Source organism: Amphiprion ocellaris, chromosome 7, assembly GCF_022539595.1.
Source record: "Amphiprion ocellaris isolate individual 3 ecotype Okinawa chromosome 7, ASM2253959v1, whole genome shotgun sequence".
Taxonomy (NCBI): domain Eukaryota; kingdom Metazoa; phylum Chordata; class Actinopteri; family Pomacentridae; genus Amphiprion; species Amphiprion ocellaris.
In genome coordinates this window covers 4,859,183-4,874,987 of record NC_072772.1, presented here as the reverse complement: position 1 = coordinate 4,874,987, position 15,805 = coordinate 4,859,183, and the positions used below count along the sequence as shown (strand labels likewise).

Below are 15,805 nucleotides of genomic sequence, written 5' to 3'. Positions count from 1 at the left end.
GGTGAGGAGCAACACAAAAACAGTCCAAACGCTGGTTTCCAGAGGGTTAGACGAGTATTTATCTGAAGGAGTAAGTTTACAACAACACATCAAGTGAGGGGATTAAAAGCAAATGTGTGTTATTAAAAGAAAAATAAATAAACAGAAGTAAAAGTGAACTTCACGTTGACATTGATGGGCATTCCAACCAGAAACAAAGTAAAAGATAATCAAAACTCTTCCTGTTCACCTCTTAAAACCCAAAAACACACCACAGTAGCACCCTAAACTAAAACTACCAATGGGTTTCCTGTTTTCCTTTCTGAACAATTCAAAGGTCCCTCTCTATCTCCCCACACATCCACCAACCACTGGAACACATCTCCAAAGTTCTGCTGGGCCAGCTCAGCTTCCCCTCAGAAGAAGTGGCGCCACCTGCCAGATGAAGGAGCCTTTTGAGAGGCAGCTGGCATCGTGATTGGACTGTACTTTGGTCTGTTCCAATCCAGCTTCAGCTCCAGAGACGGCAGGCGGGACGAGTCAATGGAGGCCGGCTGGACGAAGGCATGCAGCTGAGTACAATCCAGAAAACAACAGAGGAGGAGTGCAGCAGTCCAGGGCCAGAACAACCGGAGTAGCATGGTATGTCTCTTAGAAAACATCATAGTATAGCCTTTGGTATGAAAAAACGCCATCATATACATCGTATATTGTACAAATAACAAGTCAAAGGAAATAGACATACATTGTAGAATTGTAGTAATTGTGGGCTGACTGATTTACTGATTATCAGTATTTTATTTTTTACTGATTTATGGTAATAAATCAATTTAAAAATGGCGCTATTTTGGCTCTGTACCTTTATCTACCTGTGGTCGCTCTGTCTTCTGGAGTGATTTGATTGGTTATACGTCACGAATAAAACTCCTTTAACTTAACATCTGTAAACAAAACAAAAACATATCAGCAAAGTTTTCTGTTAGAGTTTGTGTTCTTGTAAGTTTAATTCCAAGATTTTAAATACTTTCATTTACTGCAAATGAATATCTACTCCAAATATCTCACTAATAATCATTATCAGCCTTAACAACCCACAAAACACCCCTCTATGCTGGACCACACTTAGTACAGTCCAGGTTCCCCCTTCTATAAATCTGCTTGGAATCTTCCACTTCCTGTTTGTCAAAGTGGCCTTCTACCTGGACAGGTTTTGTTGGAGCTCATGCAACAAACATTTTGGGTAACTGCACTTTAATATGGATGGATGACACTGAATTAGAGTCTGTTTTAATGAGACTGAGTTAAGATGTGTAGCTCTGTCATTAAATAGGAAATTATTTCTCAGAATTCACAGAGAAAAGTTTGAAATGTTTGCTAGGTTAGCGTCCCACATGTTCTTTGGCTCAGCTAAAGCTAACTCTCTCCAACTTCTGGATCTCTTGAGTTGCTTGTTGTTAAAATATGTAGAGATTAAACTTCAGTGTCATTCATTGATGTTAAAGTGCAGTTTTTCAAATGTTTGTTGCACATGCTCCCGACCAAACCAGTCCAGGTGGAAGACGATGTGTAGAGAAAGCTCCAGAGGATGAATATCACACATTTACGTTGGAAATAAATGTCCTTTAATTCGACAATGTCATGCAAAAGTTGGATTTCCCTTTAATGATGTTCAAATCTTTGTTGAGTGTTTTGTTGATGTTGGTTTCTAAATGTGTTCTGACACTCGGCCCCACAGATTAAAACCTTTTACAGCTCACAAGCTGCAACAATTCACACATTATCAACTATCTTTCTGACTAAACTAAGATAAAAAGTGAAAAACTGCCTGATTCCTGCATCATGAATGTAAATCTTTTTGGTTTTTATGACAGTAAACTGAATATATTTGGGTTTGACATTTTATAAACCAAAACAAGAAATGAATTACTGGAGAAAACAATCAACAGATTAATGGACAAAGAAAATGTGTTTTCCAACATATATGGCTGAATTACTCCAACATTACAAGATACATACAATTTGAAATCAATTTTATTTATATAACGCCAATTACAGGTCAAATTGTCTCAAGACACTTTATTTTTACATTTTTTGTCATATTTAAAATATGACAAAGTAAGAAATTTAAACCTCTTGACTAATCCAATTTATCATTAGTTTTTTAAGGGACTAATCGACAACTAAAATAACTTTCTCCACTAAAACTAATAAACATGAGGTCAAATAGAAGGAAGAGTTTTAAATACTGCAGTCCCACGACGACAAGAATAAAGTTTGTCAACAAAAACTAAATCTGCTGGTTGATTCCATTAAAGTCCTAATAAATGATAATAAAGTGTGATACTAAAGGTTTGTGGTGCTAAAAATGTCCAAGTGAAGATATCAAGTTGAACGTCTGGATGGAGGTTGATAAAAGTTGACGTCCCTTCGTTTCTCTGGAGCGACTCCATGGATTTTGTGGATGGTGGTTAAAGACCTGCTCTTCTAGTCGTCTTCCTTCTAGTCGCTGTAAAAAGTCAGTCCATCCTGGCTGACTTCAACACCTCTTCATGACAACTTGTTCTGCCTCCGACCTGGTGGAAACTCCAGAAACTCAGGAAAACCTGTGGAGACTTGAAGAACTCGTGGAGACTCGAAGAACTTGTCGGGCGGGGGAAGGTGTGGTGGGTGGTGGGGGGAGGTGGGGGAGTAGAGGGGGGGAGGCCGCCACCCACCTCCCCGCCTACTCTCCGCCCTGACTCCACCCAGACTCCGCCTTGCCTCCGCCCATGTGGTCTCTTCAGCAACTACGATGTCAAAGGGACGACGAATTTATTTCTTTTTATCTGATCTGTAGCTCAGTGAGTTAAGGATTTGCCTATGGAGCTGCAGGTCGCTGGTTCAAGACCAGACACTTCTTAGATTTTCTCAAAATTCTGACTAAGACAAAGAAAGAAAAAGGCCGGTGGCGGGTCTTGAACCTGCGACCCTCCGCTTGGTAGTCTTCTTCTTATCCTCCTGAGCTATCCGCTCAGATACTAATTCTTCTTTTTTTTGCGCATTTATCATCTATTTTTGGTCGTTTTCGAGTTTTTTTTTTACTCGTGTCTCGACTCGACCGATTTTCTCAGGAGGTTGGACTTAGGCCTTTGTGCTGGAGGGTTGAACCCTCAAGTTCCAAGACTTTCCAAGCCTCCACACCTCCCGAGTCCTCAGGACCTGAGCTTTCAGACAGTCCAAGGACTGATATCTTCTAAGTTCCTGAGTAGTTCTCTGTTAGTTTGAACCTTCAGACAGTCTGAGGACTGAAATCCTGAAAGTTCTTGAGTAGTTCTCTGTTAGTTTGAACCTTCAGACAGTCTGAGGACTGAAAACCTAAAAGTACTTGAGCAGTTCTCTGTTAGTTTGAAACTTCAGACAGTCTGAGGACTGAAATTTTAAAAATTTCTCAGTACTTCTCTGTTAGTTTGAACTTTCTGGTTAACAGAAGCCTTAAAACTTGTGACCATGAGTCTTGATTTCACATTTAGACCATCGATCTGAGTTCTTCTCAGACCTTCACCTGTAGGTTCTTTAGAAATCCTCAACAAACTTTGATTCTCTTCACTGAACAGTAAAGTTTGTGGAGATCAGAAGGTAACATTAGTTTGATCCGTGCCTTCAACTACTAGTAGACTTTATCTGGAAAGCAGTTTTCTGAAATGAGTTCTTAGTAAATCTGTCCACAATCAAACTAAGAACATAGAAAGAGGAAATGTTTGAAGAAACAACTCGATGTTTTCATTTCAGACTAGAAAACACTTTACGACCTTTTTCTGTTTTTGCTCTTTTTGATCGTATTTTTGTCTCTTCTGTTTGATTTGATCTTCTAAAGTTTAACTGTTGTCTTTTCAAATGTTTTGTCTTTAGTTTGATTCTTCTTAAATGTTTAGTTTTGCTCTTTTCTCACCTTTTATTCTTTTCTGATGTCTGATTTGATTTTGAAATGTTTTGTCTTTTTAATGTTTAATTGTTGTTTTTTTCAAATGTTTTATCGGCTTGTTTGAAAAACTTCCTTTTCTTTCTCAATGTTTAATTTTTCGATTAAATCTTTAAGGCTTTTCTTTTTAAATGTTTTACCACCTTTTAATGTTTAATTTTCTTTTTAAATACTTCATTGTATTTTCTGTGTAATTCCTATTTAAAGTTTTATTGTCTTTGAGATTTAATTTTCTAATTAAACATTTAATTTTTTAATTAAATGTTTTGTCTTTTTAAAGGTTTAATAATCTCATTAAATGTTTTGTATTTTTTGAAATGTTTAATATTCTTGTTTAATTATATTTTTTAAATGTTTAATTCTCTAAAATATTTCATCTTTAATATTTTAGTTTAAAAAGATTGTTTAATTTCATAATTACATGTTTTGTATCTTCTGTTTAATTATCTAAGTATTTTGTCTGTTTAATATCATTTAATTGTATTTAATGTTAACTTTCTTTTAAAAAGCTTTATTGTATTAAATGCTTTTTTCCTTGATTTATTTTTTTTAATGTAGTTTATTTCTTTAATCTTTTTTTCTGTCAAGATTTTAACCCCAACCTTAAAAATGAAACAAACCTTTAAATCACAATGAAAATACTTCTGTTGTCACAATCACGAGTTAGTCAATTATTCAGTTTATCAATTCAACTTTATTTGTTTAGCACCTTTCACTCAGATGACAAAGCTAAACAAGCAAAGAGAAAAAAATATGCTAAAACTATGATTAAAACTCAAAAACATATTTTAAAAAAAAAAAAGATTTAACATGGTAATAAAATGTGTTGTGTCCAGGGGATGGAGGGAGTTTATTGAAGTCTTCTTGGGCTCACATGGTAAATCATTTAAAATATAAACTCGATATTCAGTCTAAGGAAACTGCAGAGCGACAGAAGAACCAACAATATCTCCTGTTTTCTCCTTTAATGAGTCGACTCTTCTTGTGCTTTCAGACCAAAGAACTACAGACTCTTCACAACCTGCTCAAACTCTTGGTACAGGACCTCACCACACGGGTCAAGAAGGTTTCCTTCTCATTTCTACTCTGCAGCTCACCTTCTCCTGCTCAAACTGCTGACAAATGTTTCTGCTGCTCTAAAGTCTGGTCTCCAGAACTTCCTAAAAACTCTCAAAGTCTCTTCTGCTGCAGGTTGCTTTGTAGAACTGTTCCAGAAAACCTCACTAAACCACATGGAGGAGCCTCAAGATAGTCGTCCAAATGAAACTGTACAAAAACCAAACTAGCACAACCCAAATACTAAAGTCTCCTGCAGCCTACCAGAGAACCTCTGAGAACAGAGAATCAGGACAGGAACTCTTACCTTCTGGACAACCAACGCTGGTTCTCAAACAAGAATACAGAATGTGTCTGACCAAAAACCTCTGAAGACTCACTACAGCCAAGATAAAGACACAACTCAGCTGCATCAAATCCACTAATCACTGCACACATTAGCACCATGTGCTAACTGTGGCTAAAGAACCACATTTACCAAGACAACTATCCAGTACAAAGCCCTAAAACACACCAAGAAACACATTAAAGACGATTTTACTGCTGGAAGCTGCAAGCTAACGCCTAAAGAACAAAAGCAACGGAGCCAAACCCGGTTCAGTGGTGAAGAGAAACAGAGGAAATGTTTGGCTGCAGCCACATGAAGCAGGAAGACACTGAGCTGCTCAGGTGTTCCTGATAACACCAAGCAGCCACCTGGACAGCCAATAGGAACACAGCTTACTGGAAGTCCAGAGGGCTGGCTTAGTCAAGGAAATTTAGTTTAAAGTTGAAGCAGAAAGTTAACAAAGAAAGTTGAAAAACACCTTCTGATCCCTGAAATCTCTGAGTTTTCACACAAAGAACACCTGAACATGTCAAACTGGTTCCATAGTAGAACCATCATTGTAAAAACGTCATAGTATGGTGTGTTGCTCAAAAAACATTACGACCCGGCTGTCTGGGGTCACCGAGGAGCAACACAAAAACAGGACAAACGCTGGTTTCCAGGGGGTTAGGAGGCTATTTATTTGAAAGAGTAAGTTTACAACAACACAACATGTGAGCAGAAAAATCACAAAGCCTGTCTTTAGTTCAGCTGAAAATATTAGTTTTTGTCTTTTTTATTGACCAAACTTTTCAGGAAGTAGATGAAGAATAATTAAAGTTCTCATGTAGAAGTCCAACTTATTTTGGATCCTTGTGGAGAGTTTAATCTTAGAGTTTGTAAAGCTGTTGAGTTTTTAGATTCACATGAATTGTTTTGACATTTAATAACCGAGTCCTGAAATAAAATTACAGTTGTGGATTTCTGTTGTTTAGTCTGGACTAAACAAATAACAGCAGCATGAATCTCAAATGTCATTATGAGGAGTCTGGATTGAGGTTTCTCACTTGATAATGATCAAAACATGAAATTTAGGTTGGTTTAAAGGAATATTCCACCTTAAATCTTTGAATGTTGACCTAAAAGGTTGGTTTCAGGAAGTATTCCACCTACAAGGTCCTCACACATCCACCTTAAAGGAACATTCCACCAAAAATCCTTGGACATGCACCTAAAATGTTGGTTTAACCGAGTATTCCATCCAAAATCCTCAAAGAGACCTGAGGGGCTGGTTAAAAGGAATATTCCACCTAAAACCTCAAATATAGACCCCAAAGGGTGGTTTACAAAAAATCCTTAAATGTAGACCAAAAAAGTTAGTATGAAGGAATATTCCACCTGAAAGGAAGACCTGAGAAGTTGGTTTGGAAGAATATAAAATCCGAAACATCCTTAAATGTAGACTAAAAGACGGTTTGGAATAAAATTCCACCTAAAATCCTCCAATGTAGACCTGAAAGGTGAGTTTAATGGTATATTCCACCTAAAATTCACTACTGTAGACCTTGGAGGTTGGTCTGATGGTATATTCCACCCAACATCCTTGAACATAAATTTAAAAAGTTCGTTCAAAGGAATATTCCACCTTAAATGTTGACCTAAAGGATGTTTTGGAGTAATATTCTACTCTAAAATCTTCCAATGTAGACCTAAAAGGTTGATCTGATGGTATATTCTCCCCAACATCGTGGAACATTTACCTAAAAGGTTGGTTTAATGGTATATTCCCAGAAGAAGCCTTGAACATTGGGCTTAATGGTATATTCCACCTAAAACACTTGTACATATACCAAGAAGTCAGTGTAAAGGAAATGTGTAACTAAAAGGATTGTTTAAAGGAATATTTAAAGGATTATTTTCATTATTTAATAATTTGTTATCAGTCAGAACCCTGGCAAACTTATTTTCATCAGTTTTTTTAGTGGAAGTCACAAATAAAGGAGCTCTTGGTTTTTCCCGGCGTTACTGAGTCCAAAGCTGCTGTTTCAACACAGAACGTTCACATGCATCCACAAACCTCTCAGCACTCAAACACCCACAGACAGGCAGCCGGCTGGACCGAGGCTCAGCAGCGTCCTCAGACCCACGAGTCAGGGAGTCGCTGAACTTGTTGGTCCGGTTTGAAGGCCTCCATTTAGTCCAGTAGAAGTCCACGTAGTCGGTGTTGGCTTTGAACCGCAGCGACTGGCCACCATCAGGTGGACCGGCTCGTCCTCGTAGGACTCCTCCTGTAGCCTTGAGGGAACCACAGGAACATTCAGTAGCTGTTGGAGTTCTTCCTGTCAGGCTCGTGGTAGAACGGCTCTGAAGAATCTTGTACTTGTCTTATCTGGAACAATCTAACAGCCTAAACTGTTAACAGCAGTGTAAAGAAGCAAACACAGGCATAGATTAGGACTCAAACTAGATTTATTTTAGAGAACAAATCAACTTAGAGACATTTGTTCACACATGTGGCTCAATAGGAGGCTGTCCAATCAGATTCGAGGTCTTCACTCTGTAGGTTGTTTGTTTGGTGAGACTCTTGGACCTCCATCAGCTGACGTGGATGTTTGATGGTCTTCCTCTCTAGTGCCAGATGATTCATCCATGAATTCAGCAGCTACAGACTGAAATGAAGCTCATGCTGCCGTTATTTAATTCCTGTTCCAGATCAAATGTTAGAGCTCACCTTGAATGCAGCCGTCTGCTGTCTGATAGTTTTTCTCATTGTAGTCTTCAATAAAGTCTTTTTCCTCATGTCAGGATGTGGTGAGACTCTTTCTCAGTCGCTGCAGACGTCCCTCATTGTGCATCTCCAGAGAAGAAACAGAAAAACTGGTCACTGCTTCAGCATCAAACGCTCTCCAGCATTGAGAGTGTTTTAGGAATTAATTCATTGTGTTGTGAACTTTGAAGGAGCAGAAACTTTACAGCTGCCAAAGATATGAGCTCCAATTCTGGATGTTTTAGGAAATGAAGTTCATCAAATGAACACTTGAGTTTTGCTGATAACTCATTAAATTACTGAAGAAATCTAACATAAAAACCTGTAAACTCTCAGGCAGCTTTTGTTAAAGTTTGTCTATAATTCTACCATCATGTTCTGGAACCAGGACTCTGCAGAAGTTCCTTGAATTAGATACTTGTGTCTTTCTATTTAAGGCCTCAGGTTTGAACGTACAGCAGAGGACAAGAAAGGAGTGATTTTAATATTTAAATCAGTCCAGTAAATGTTTGGAGTAAAAATTAGTAAAATTTTGATTTAGATTTGTGTCAAATAATATTGTAGAGTCTCACTTAAATATATCCAAATGAGTTCAGTGTATTTATATTTTATAGAATATTTGATTTCTTAATCTCAATACTGAAGGGTCTGACCCTAAATATTATAATAATGATATCAATTTAAATAATATTTCAGTGCAGAGTCATAAACTTTAATCAGCTAAATTTACATAATAAATATCACTGCACAATCTTAACCTGAACATTTATATTATTGAGGTAAATTTCCATAAATTGTGATATTCTAGAGTCTTAACTGGAATATTTCTAACATGAATCTTTTTGTATTGTGCTGATAAACAATAACCCAACTTTCAGATAATATTGTCTGTGGTTGTGAGACTAAATTCTTCCACATTCTGGAACTTTCCACACAGCAGCTGTAGGAATAAATAAAAATAAAATCTGTTCATTTCCACATTATGCACATTTATTTATTCTTAATATCTCAGACTGAATGGTATCTGGCAGTAAAAACAAACTCATCTGCTGGACTGAATTTCCCAAAATGGAAACATGGACAGAATTTAACACTCATGTATCCATGGCAACGCTGAAGTTTCTGCTTCTTACCAAAGTAAAGATTTTAATGTAAAACTTCAGGGATGACTGCTGACCATAAGTATTCTGATCAATACTTCATGATCAATATCAGGACAGATGTTACAATTCCAGCTGTTCCATTAGACTGCAGTTATTCACAGAGAAATTAAAACATCACATTGCTCATAAAAACTAGATGGGACTTTTATTAAATGAAGTGCTGGTGAATAAACAGTGTAAAAAGTGCAAAGCAGCTCCATTAAATCAGGAGATGTGAGACTTCCACAGCATGGATCACCATCTGCTGTGTTGATTCATAGCTGAATGTCAGAATGAACTGAGCTAGAAAAGCTGCTTTGAGCTGCAACATTACGGTCTGACAATCCAACACCATCACAGTTTTCATCTGGTTGTTTTGCTCCAACATGCTATGAAGTTCAGTTTTTACCTGAATCAATACAGAGATTCTATTTCCAACCAAGACTGGAATAAAAATTAGAATGTTATGAGGTTATTAATGCAACTAAATCCTTTCAGATGGAAGGATTTACTTCTAAGTTCTAATTCAACTTTCAGTTGGAACACATTGCATTCACAAAGAAAAACAGCGAAACCTTCATAGCAACATTTAATAAACCTAAAGCTTCCCTGTTGGCTCATTGGTGGAGTTTGTTACTGAGCATCTGAACCTTAAATCCAGTGAGACGACCATCTTCAGTCGAGGCCAGTCAGAGAACTTCAAGACCTTCCATCAGCTGGACCAGATGTGGCATCATCTCCCTCTGAACATCTGGATGACAGGAGAAAAGACAGAATCAAACACAGATCACAGAAATACAATTTATTCACTTTCATCATTTTATAAAAGTAGCATGAACTTTATTAAAACTTGACAACATCAGTAATGAAAGTAAATGTTTTTATCTCGTGTTGAAGCTAAATTTAAAGTCAATTTTAATGACAGTTTATCCTGAGAGGAGTGAGAATGGAGCTTTTCTTTCCTCAAACTGCGACAAAGAATTATCTGATGTAGTTATTATTATAATCTTTACTGAACCAGCCCTGGAATTAATAAAAATCTTTATATGGATATGATTTTCTGTGATGGAACCACTAAAACTGCATACAATAAAGTAAATCTCTTCTGCACTGCACACATACTACACTTTTGTATAACTCTGGATGTCAGAGTAAAGGCAGACAGATCCACCGATCAGCCACAACATTCTGACCACTGACAGCTGAAGAGAACAACATCCATCATCTTGTTCTAATGCAACGTTCTGCTGGGAAACCTTGACGTTCATGTGGATGTTTGACATGTACCACCACCTAAACACTGCAGGACAAACAACCCCCTAGTCTCCATGGCAACAGCAGTCCTTGATGCCAGCTGCCACCCTCAGCAGGACAAACTAAAACTGGTCAGGAGTGGTCCGAGGAACACGACAGAGCTAAGCTGTTCACCTGGGTTCCACACTCCCCACATCCACATCTGATGGAGCATCTGTGGGATGGTCCAGGATCAGCCTGGTCTAGGTAGGACCCACCCTGCAACCCACAGGATCCACAGAATTCACAGGACATCCCCAGAGGTTCTGATGAACCACTGGGTCAGAGGAGTTTTAGCAGCATAAAGGGACCAACACAGTATTAGTCAGGTGGTCAGAATGTTCTACTGTTATATTGTCATGCTGATTATATGATCAGTAAATGTTACCATCAATTATAACGTCCACATTGATCAGGAAAAAACAAAACAAAACAACTATCAGTTCATTCAGAAACTGTGGGGTTAAACCTAAAAACACAGACCTCAACAGCAGTTTGTTTCAAAGCAGAACACCAGCCAGTTTTCACTAAAGAAGCTTTCAGAGCAACAATTAAATGACAGTTTTGTTCTCATTAAGTTCACAGAGTCAGAGTCAGCCAAAATAATGTACACACATCAGGAAAAGAAAAACTTTTATAAATATTTCATATGTATAAGTACTTCTATACATATAGATACCTCTTTTGAAGTTTGATCAAATCACGATAACTCTGTGTCCTGTTGTACGATGTTTTCCCAACAGATGGCATTACCCTCATGAATGGAGCATCAACAAGTGACGTCTACAACACAACAGAAATGTCTGGAAGCCAGTGGCCACCACTTTGAGCACCTCTTGTAATTGTAGAGGCCAAAGATAACTTTTATTAATCTCGTGATGTCTGAATAAATTTGGTATTGAAATATTTATGCAAGTTTTTCTTTTCCTGATGTGTGTAAACATTATTTTTGGCTGACTCTGTATAATGGGTTTCTGACAGGTCACCAGGCAACATCTTTTTATAATAATGACAAACATACCTGCATTCTACAGGAGTGATTTTCCTCATGTGCAGGTAAAGATGTGTGAGGAGCTTAGAGATGACAGGAGCAGGAGTCATCCTCACTAATTCAGCTTCCACCTAGAAACAGAAAGACCACAAACAAACACACTGATAGACTCTCAAACGTTCAACCTCACAGCCTCAAAATATCTGTTTAGGAAGTGTTGTGTTTCTAAATTCTGCTGAAAGCATTGACAGACATTCTCTTACAAGGTTGTGTAAAAAGCAGCCTGTCCTCTGAGCTACTGAGAAATCTTCCTGAACAAAGTTTCTACGTGTAAATCGGCTCAACAAAAACTAAAACCTCAGTCAGAGATAACAGGTATCACAAATTATAAACAACTTTCTTTGTTAACTCAGACTTTCTGCTTCAACCTCACATAAAAAGGGGAGTTTAACTCATCAGGTGACTGAAAATGAACGGCTTGTGCAGTTCCAGATCCAAAAGTAGGATGTTTCAACTCATGTTTTACTACAAATACATGCAATAATAAATAAATACAATGGCTGGTTGTTAGTTTTTTCACTATTAGTGTCACTTTATATACTGGATTGAACTTGAGCAGTGGAAGAGAGAAGGAATTTAATGAAATTATGGATATTCAGAGAGGTAATGTTAAGCGCGGTTTAATTCAAACCAGCTGAATGTTAAACTTCAGTGCAGCTGAACGGGTTTCAGTTAATCTTAAAGTAAAATAACTTTTTAAAAAGCTAAAATACACAGCAGAGAAACACAGGTTGAGAATTTCATTCTAATAATGAGGACAGCTGCGGCAGCAACTAACACAGGTGTTCAGCGGTAAGTTAGCCACCTGTGGTAATTAGCCCGCTAGCTAACTTAGCCGCTTAGCTAGCTAACGCGTCCGGACCAACTGCTCAAACACGACAAAACACAACTCTTCACAAGTCGCTGACTGAACGTACAACAAAACAACGCTACCGGTTAGAAGTATTTATCTTCTTACCGTGTTTTACTTCAAAAACAATAGTGATGTTACAAGACGTGCCGAGACTTCGAAGCGTGTGCCGAGTAATGGAGGGGGCGTGTCCACAAGGCTTGCTTCATTTAGGGGACGAGCCAAAAATGATGACGTTCGAAGCCTCGCAAGCCGGTCGTACCGCGTGACTGGTTCAGGAAGTGGTTCGCAGGTTTGAACGTGCAATTCAAAATATAAGGGGCAGCGAAACGCAATGGATTCCCCGTTCACATTTGTTGGATTTTTACCTGCTGTATCTTTGCATTCAATGGGTTTGACACTCTTTTTTTTATAGAACCAGCCAGAAAGAGAAGATTCTCCCCTGTCTGGGAACACTTTGACCTGATTTCTCCTAATAAAGTAGGCACATAACAAGTGAAGTGTAATATGTATAACTGTGACAACACCACACGCCGCTTGTTCTAATTTCTTTTTTTTTTCTGGTATTTTAAAAGGTGAAGTGTCTGTTGTGTTCCAAGGAGCTAGAAAAATATTGTCCAAAAAAAGAGAAGTCGCCTGAATCCCAGCACTGTGGAAAAATTTATATTTTTGAATAAAAACAAATAATTTGTTTTACAGGTTGTCACTGGTACCACACGCACAGTCACAAAACAAGTAGCAAAAGCACAATAATTTTTATTTATATAGCCCTCATTACAATTAAAAGCATCAAAGCACTTTACAGAAAGCCAGAACCTGACATCAGTCAATCAGTCAAGCTACAAATCTCAAATTTCCCCCCAGTTTGTTTCCATTTCCCCCTCTGTCCCTGCTATCAGGAAAAGCAGACACTATGCTAAGTATATTACTTGTTTATTGGCATTATCATTTAAGCACAATTCAAAGCTTCACATAGCAAAGCTGGTGTCATTATAGGCACTCTGCCTGTTTTACTTTTATTTGTCCAGTTGATGGCGCAGTAGAGCAAATGAAGCACCATGGAGCTTCGAACCATGAGTGAACCAATTGGATGGAAAGCCTCAATGCTTCATAAAGCTTCATCTCGCCATCACTAAAAAACAAGGTCAACAACTGCCAGAGATGCTACCAGACCTGCCGACCATAGATACATATAGCAGACTAGATACGCTAGCGCGTTGTCTTCTATATATCTATGGTCTGACCAATCACTGCTCTCTGGCTCCGCCCTCTGACAATCTTGTTGTCGTTCTCCACACTTTCTGAGACTTCCGGTCTCAGAAAATGAAAAAACGGACCTTTTTTCGTTTCTGTCTCTTACTGATTTTATTTTTTGGTTATTCTAAATATAAAATGAAAATCAAAGCATTTTTAAAATTTCGTATATCCCTTTTTGATCATGAAAAGGAAAAACGCCTTGTATTTCAATTTTATTTTTTGTATTTTAAAACGAAAATCAAATAACCACTCCTTTATTGTTTTTCAATACCCGTTTCAGAACGGAAAATCCAACTGCCAAAATATACACGGACCAAAAAGAAACCTTTGTCACATTTGTTTCATGAAACGGGTGCATAAGAAGAGGAGGGAGAAATGAGAATGATTGGTGTTTGCTGTCTAACTTGCAAAACTACATTTATTTACAATGCTTCGGTGATGGACATTCATCGGGAAAATGGTTTGTTACATAGCAAAACGATTAAATAAGAAGTAACGCTAACACTTTCCAGGTTAACATCAATAATACATATAGTTAACACTTTCCCTAGTACAATATAGAAATACAATCAACACATCAACATAAAAACGACAGATAATCCAAAAAGTGGGTAACATGGAGAGTCAGGAGGGTTACTTTAAAAATGTATTCACATATGTTTACTAATTACCTGTTTGTAAAAAACATTAATTTGATTACTTTCTATCATCAACAAAATTGTATTACTTGTGTTAAAAGCATTAAAAACATCCAAATGCATTTTAAAATCCTGTTAATAATCCCCATTTTCACTAAAGGCATCGTTAGTCTAATTACATGTTTTTTTCTGCAGCTTTAAAAGAAAGTCCTAAGTCCCTAAAGTTGTAATATGCATCCTGTTACTGTCCAAATCTGGTAGTGGTTAAAAGTTTAGTTATCTATAGCAGCTACAACAGCATTAAAGTTTTGTTTATATGTTAAGTAAAGGAATTGTGTATTTCTTCTATGCCTGATTATTTAACTCTGAGCTAGAAATAGAATAGATATATATTCCAAAATGTCAAATTAATCCTTAAATATCCTAAAGTTTGCCACCACTGAGGGTGCTGTGAATATTCTTGTCCAGTAGATGGAGTCAAAATGCTTTAAATTGTTGAAGGCGCCATTTGAGAGAGGATGAAACCAGATTTGACTTTATTTTAAAAGTTACACCAAATGAACTCTAAAATTTCATCAACTCCATTCATTCAGCCGATTAACACCAAACATCTGCATCCGAACAGCACTTCCATGTGTCAGAACTCCACAATCAATCATATTGCTGTGTTTGTTTCTGAGAATTTCCCTGTTGATAGATAGCACTAATAATCAAAACAAGTGTTGTAATAAACCACACATTTGCCCATGAAAGCAGCAGTGATGCAGCTAAGGCCCTTATAAGGTGCTAGAGTTCACCCTTGGGAGAAAACAAAAAAAAAGTTAATGAAAACAGTAAAAACAGCTCTTTCTGGTCTGGTTTCACTTTCAACTGTTTGGTGACAGTTGTGTCACTTTGCGGTGGCAGCTTGCTGTTTTGGTGAGTCCCTGCTGGTGTGGGAACTCCCGTGGGTGTTGTAACCAGGCAACAGAGGGCTACAATAATACCTCACACCTGTAAACACAAAGGCTCCCTCCTTATATAGATGTAGCCTCTGTCTGGAATTACCCATTTATATTCAGTAATAAAAACAAACTCTGAAAGTGACGCAAACACGTGCCAGATTTGGTGAATTTTCCTTTTTTGGAAGAGTGATCACAGAAGTGCACCTGTCAGGCTCATCTTCACTCCATTTAAATGAACTGAGACTTTACAGTCAATGATGTTTGACCTTGTTTTTGTATTTAAAAACCAGAGCATGAAGATGATTCATGTATTTATTTATATCGCATTGTACTGAACAAGTTCTGCTACAGATAACCTGTTCACCACCCTGTTTGTCTTTGCAAAGTCTTTATTCTGAAATGCCTCCTCACCAGTTACTACTCTGCCTCTAGAAAATTTTACATTTTTTTCATGCTGTGATGTTTACTGTCAAGTTTATCAAACTTAATACATACAAAACAAGAAAACTGACAAACAAGGCTGCTCAGCTGTATCATTTCCGATGGCAGAAATCTTGAAAAAA

At 37.5% G+C, this 15,805-nt stretch overlaps 2 long non-coding RNA genes across 3 annotated transcripts in view; one reads left to right on the top strand and one right to left on the bottom strand.

The window, feature by feature from the left end:
- Window positions 1-5,560, top strand: part of LOC129349228 (uncharacterized) — a 7,485-nt gene extending 1,925 nt beyond the window's left edge. The window contains exons 2-3 of the long non-coding RNA XR_008602151.1: window positions 317-621; window positions 4,932-5,560. This is a non-coding gene — a long non-coding RNA (uncharacterized LOC129349228). The remainder of the gene's footprint in view (window positions 1-316; window positions 622-4,931) is intronic.
- Window positions 5,538-12,607, bottom strand: LOC129349227 (uncharacterized). Of its 2 annotated transcripts, XR_008602150.1 has the most exons (6): window positions 12,512-12,607; window positions 11,524-11,624; window positions 9,860-9,960; window positions 8,437-8,471; window positions 8,032-8,155; window positions 5,538-7,969 (listed from the first exon to the last, which is right to left on the bottom strand). It is a non-coding gene; the product is annotated as an uncharacterized LOC129349227 (long non-coding RNA). The 2 variants fall into 2 exon arrangements; XR_008602149.1 differs by lacking the exon at window positions 12,512-12,607 and having other exon boundaries at window positions 11,524-11,903.
- Between the last annotated feature and the right edge of the window lie 3,198 nt (window positions 12,608-15,805).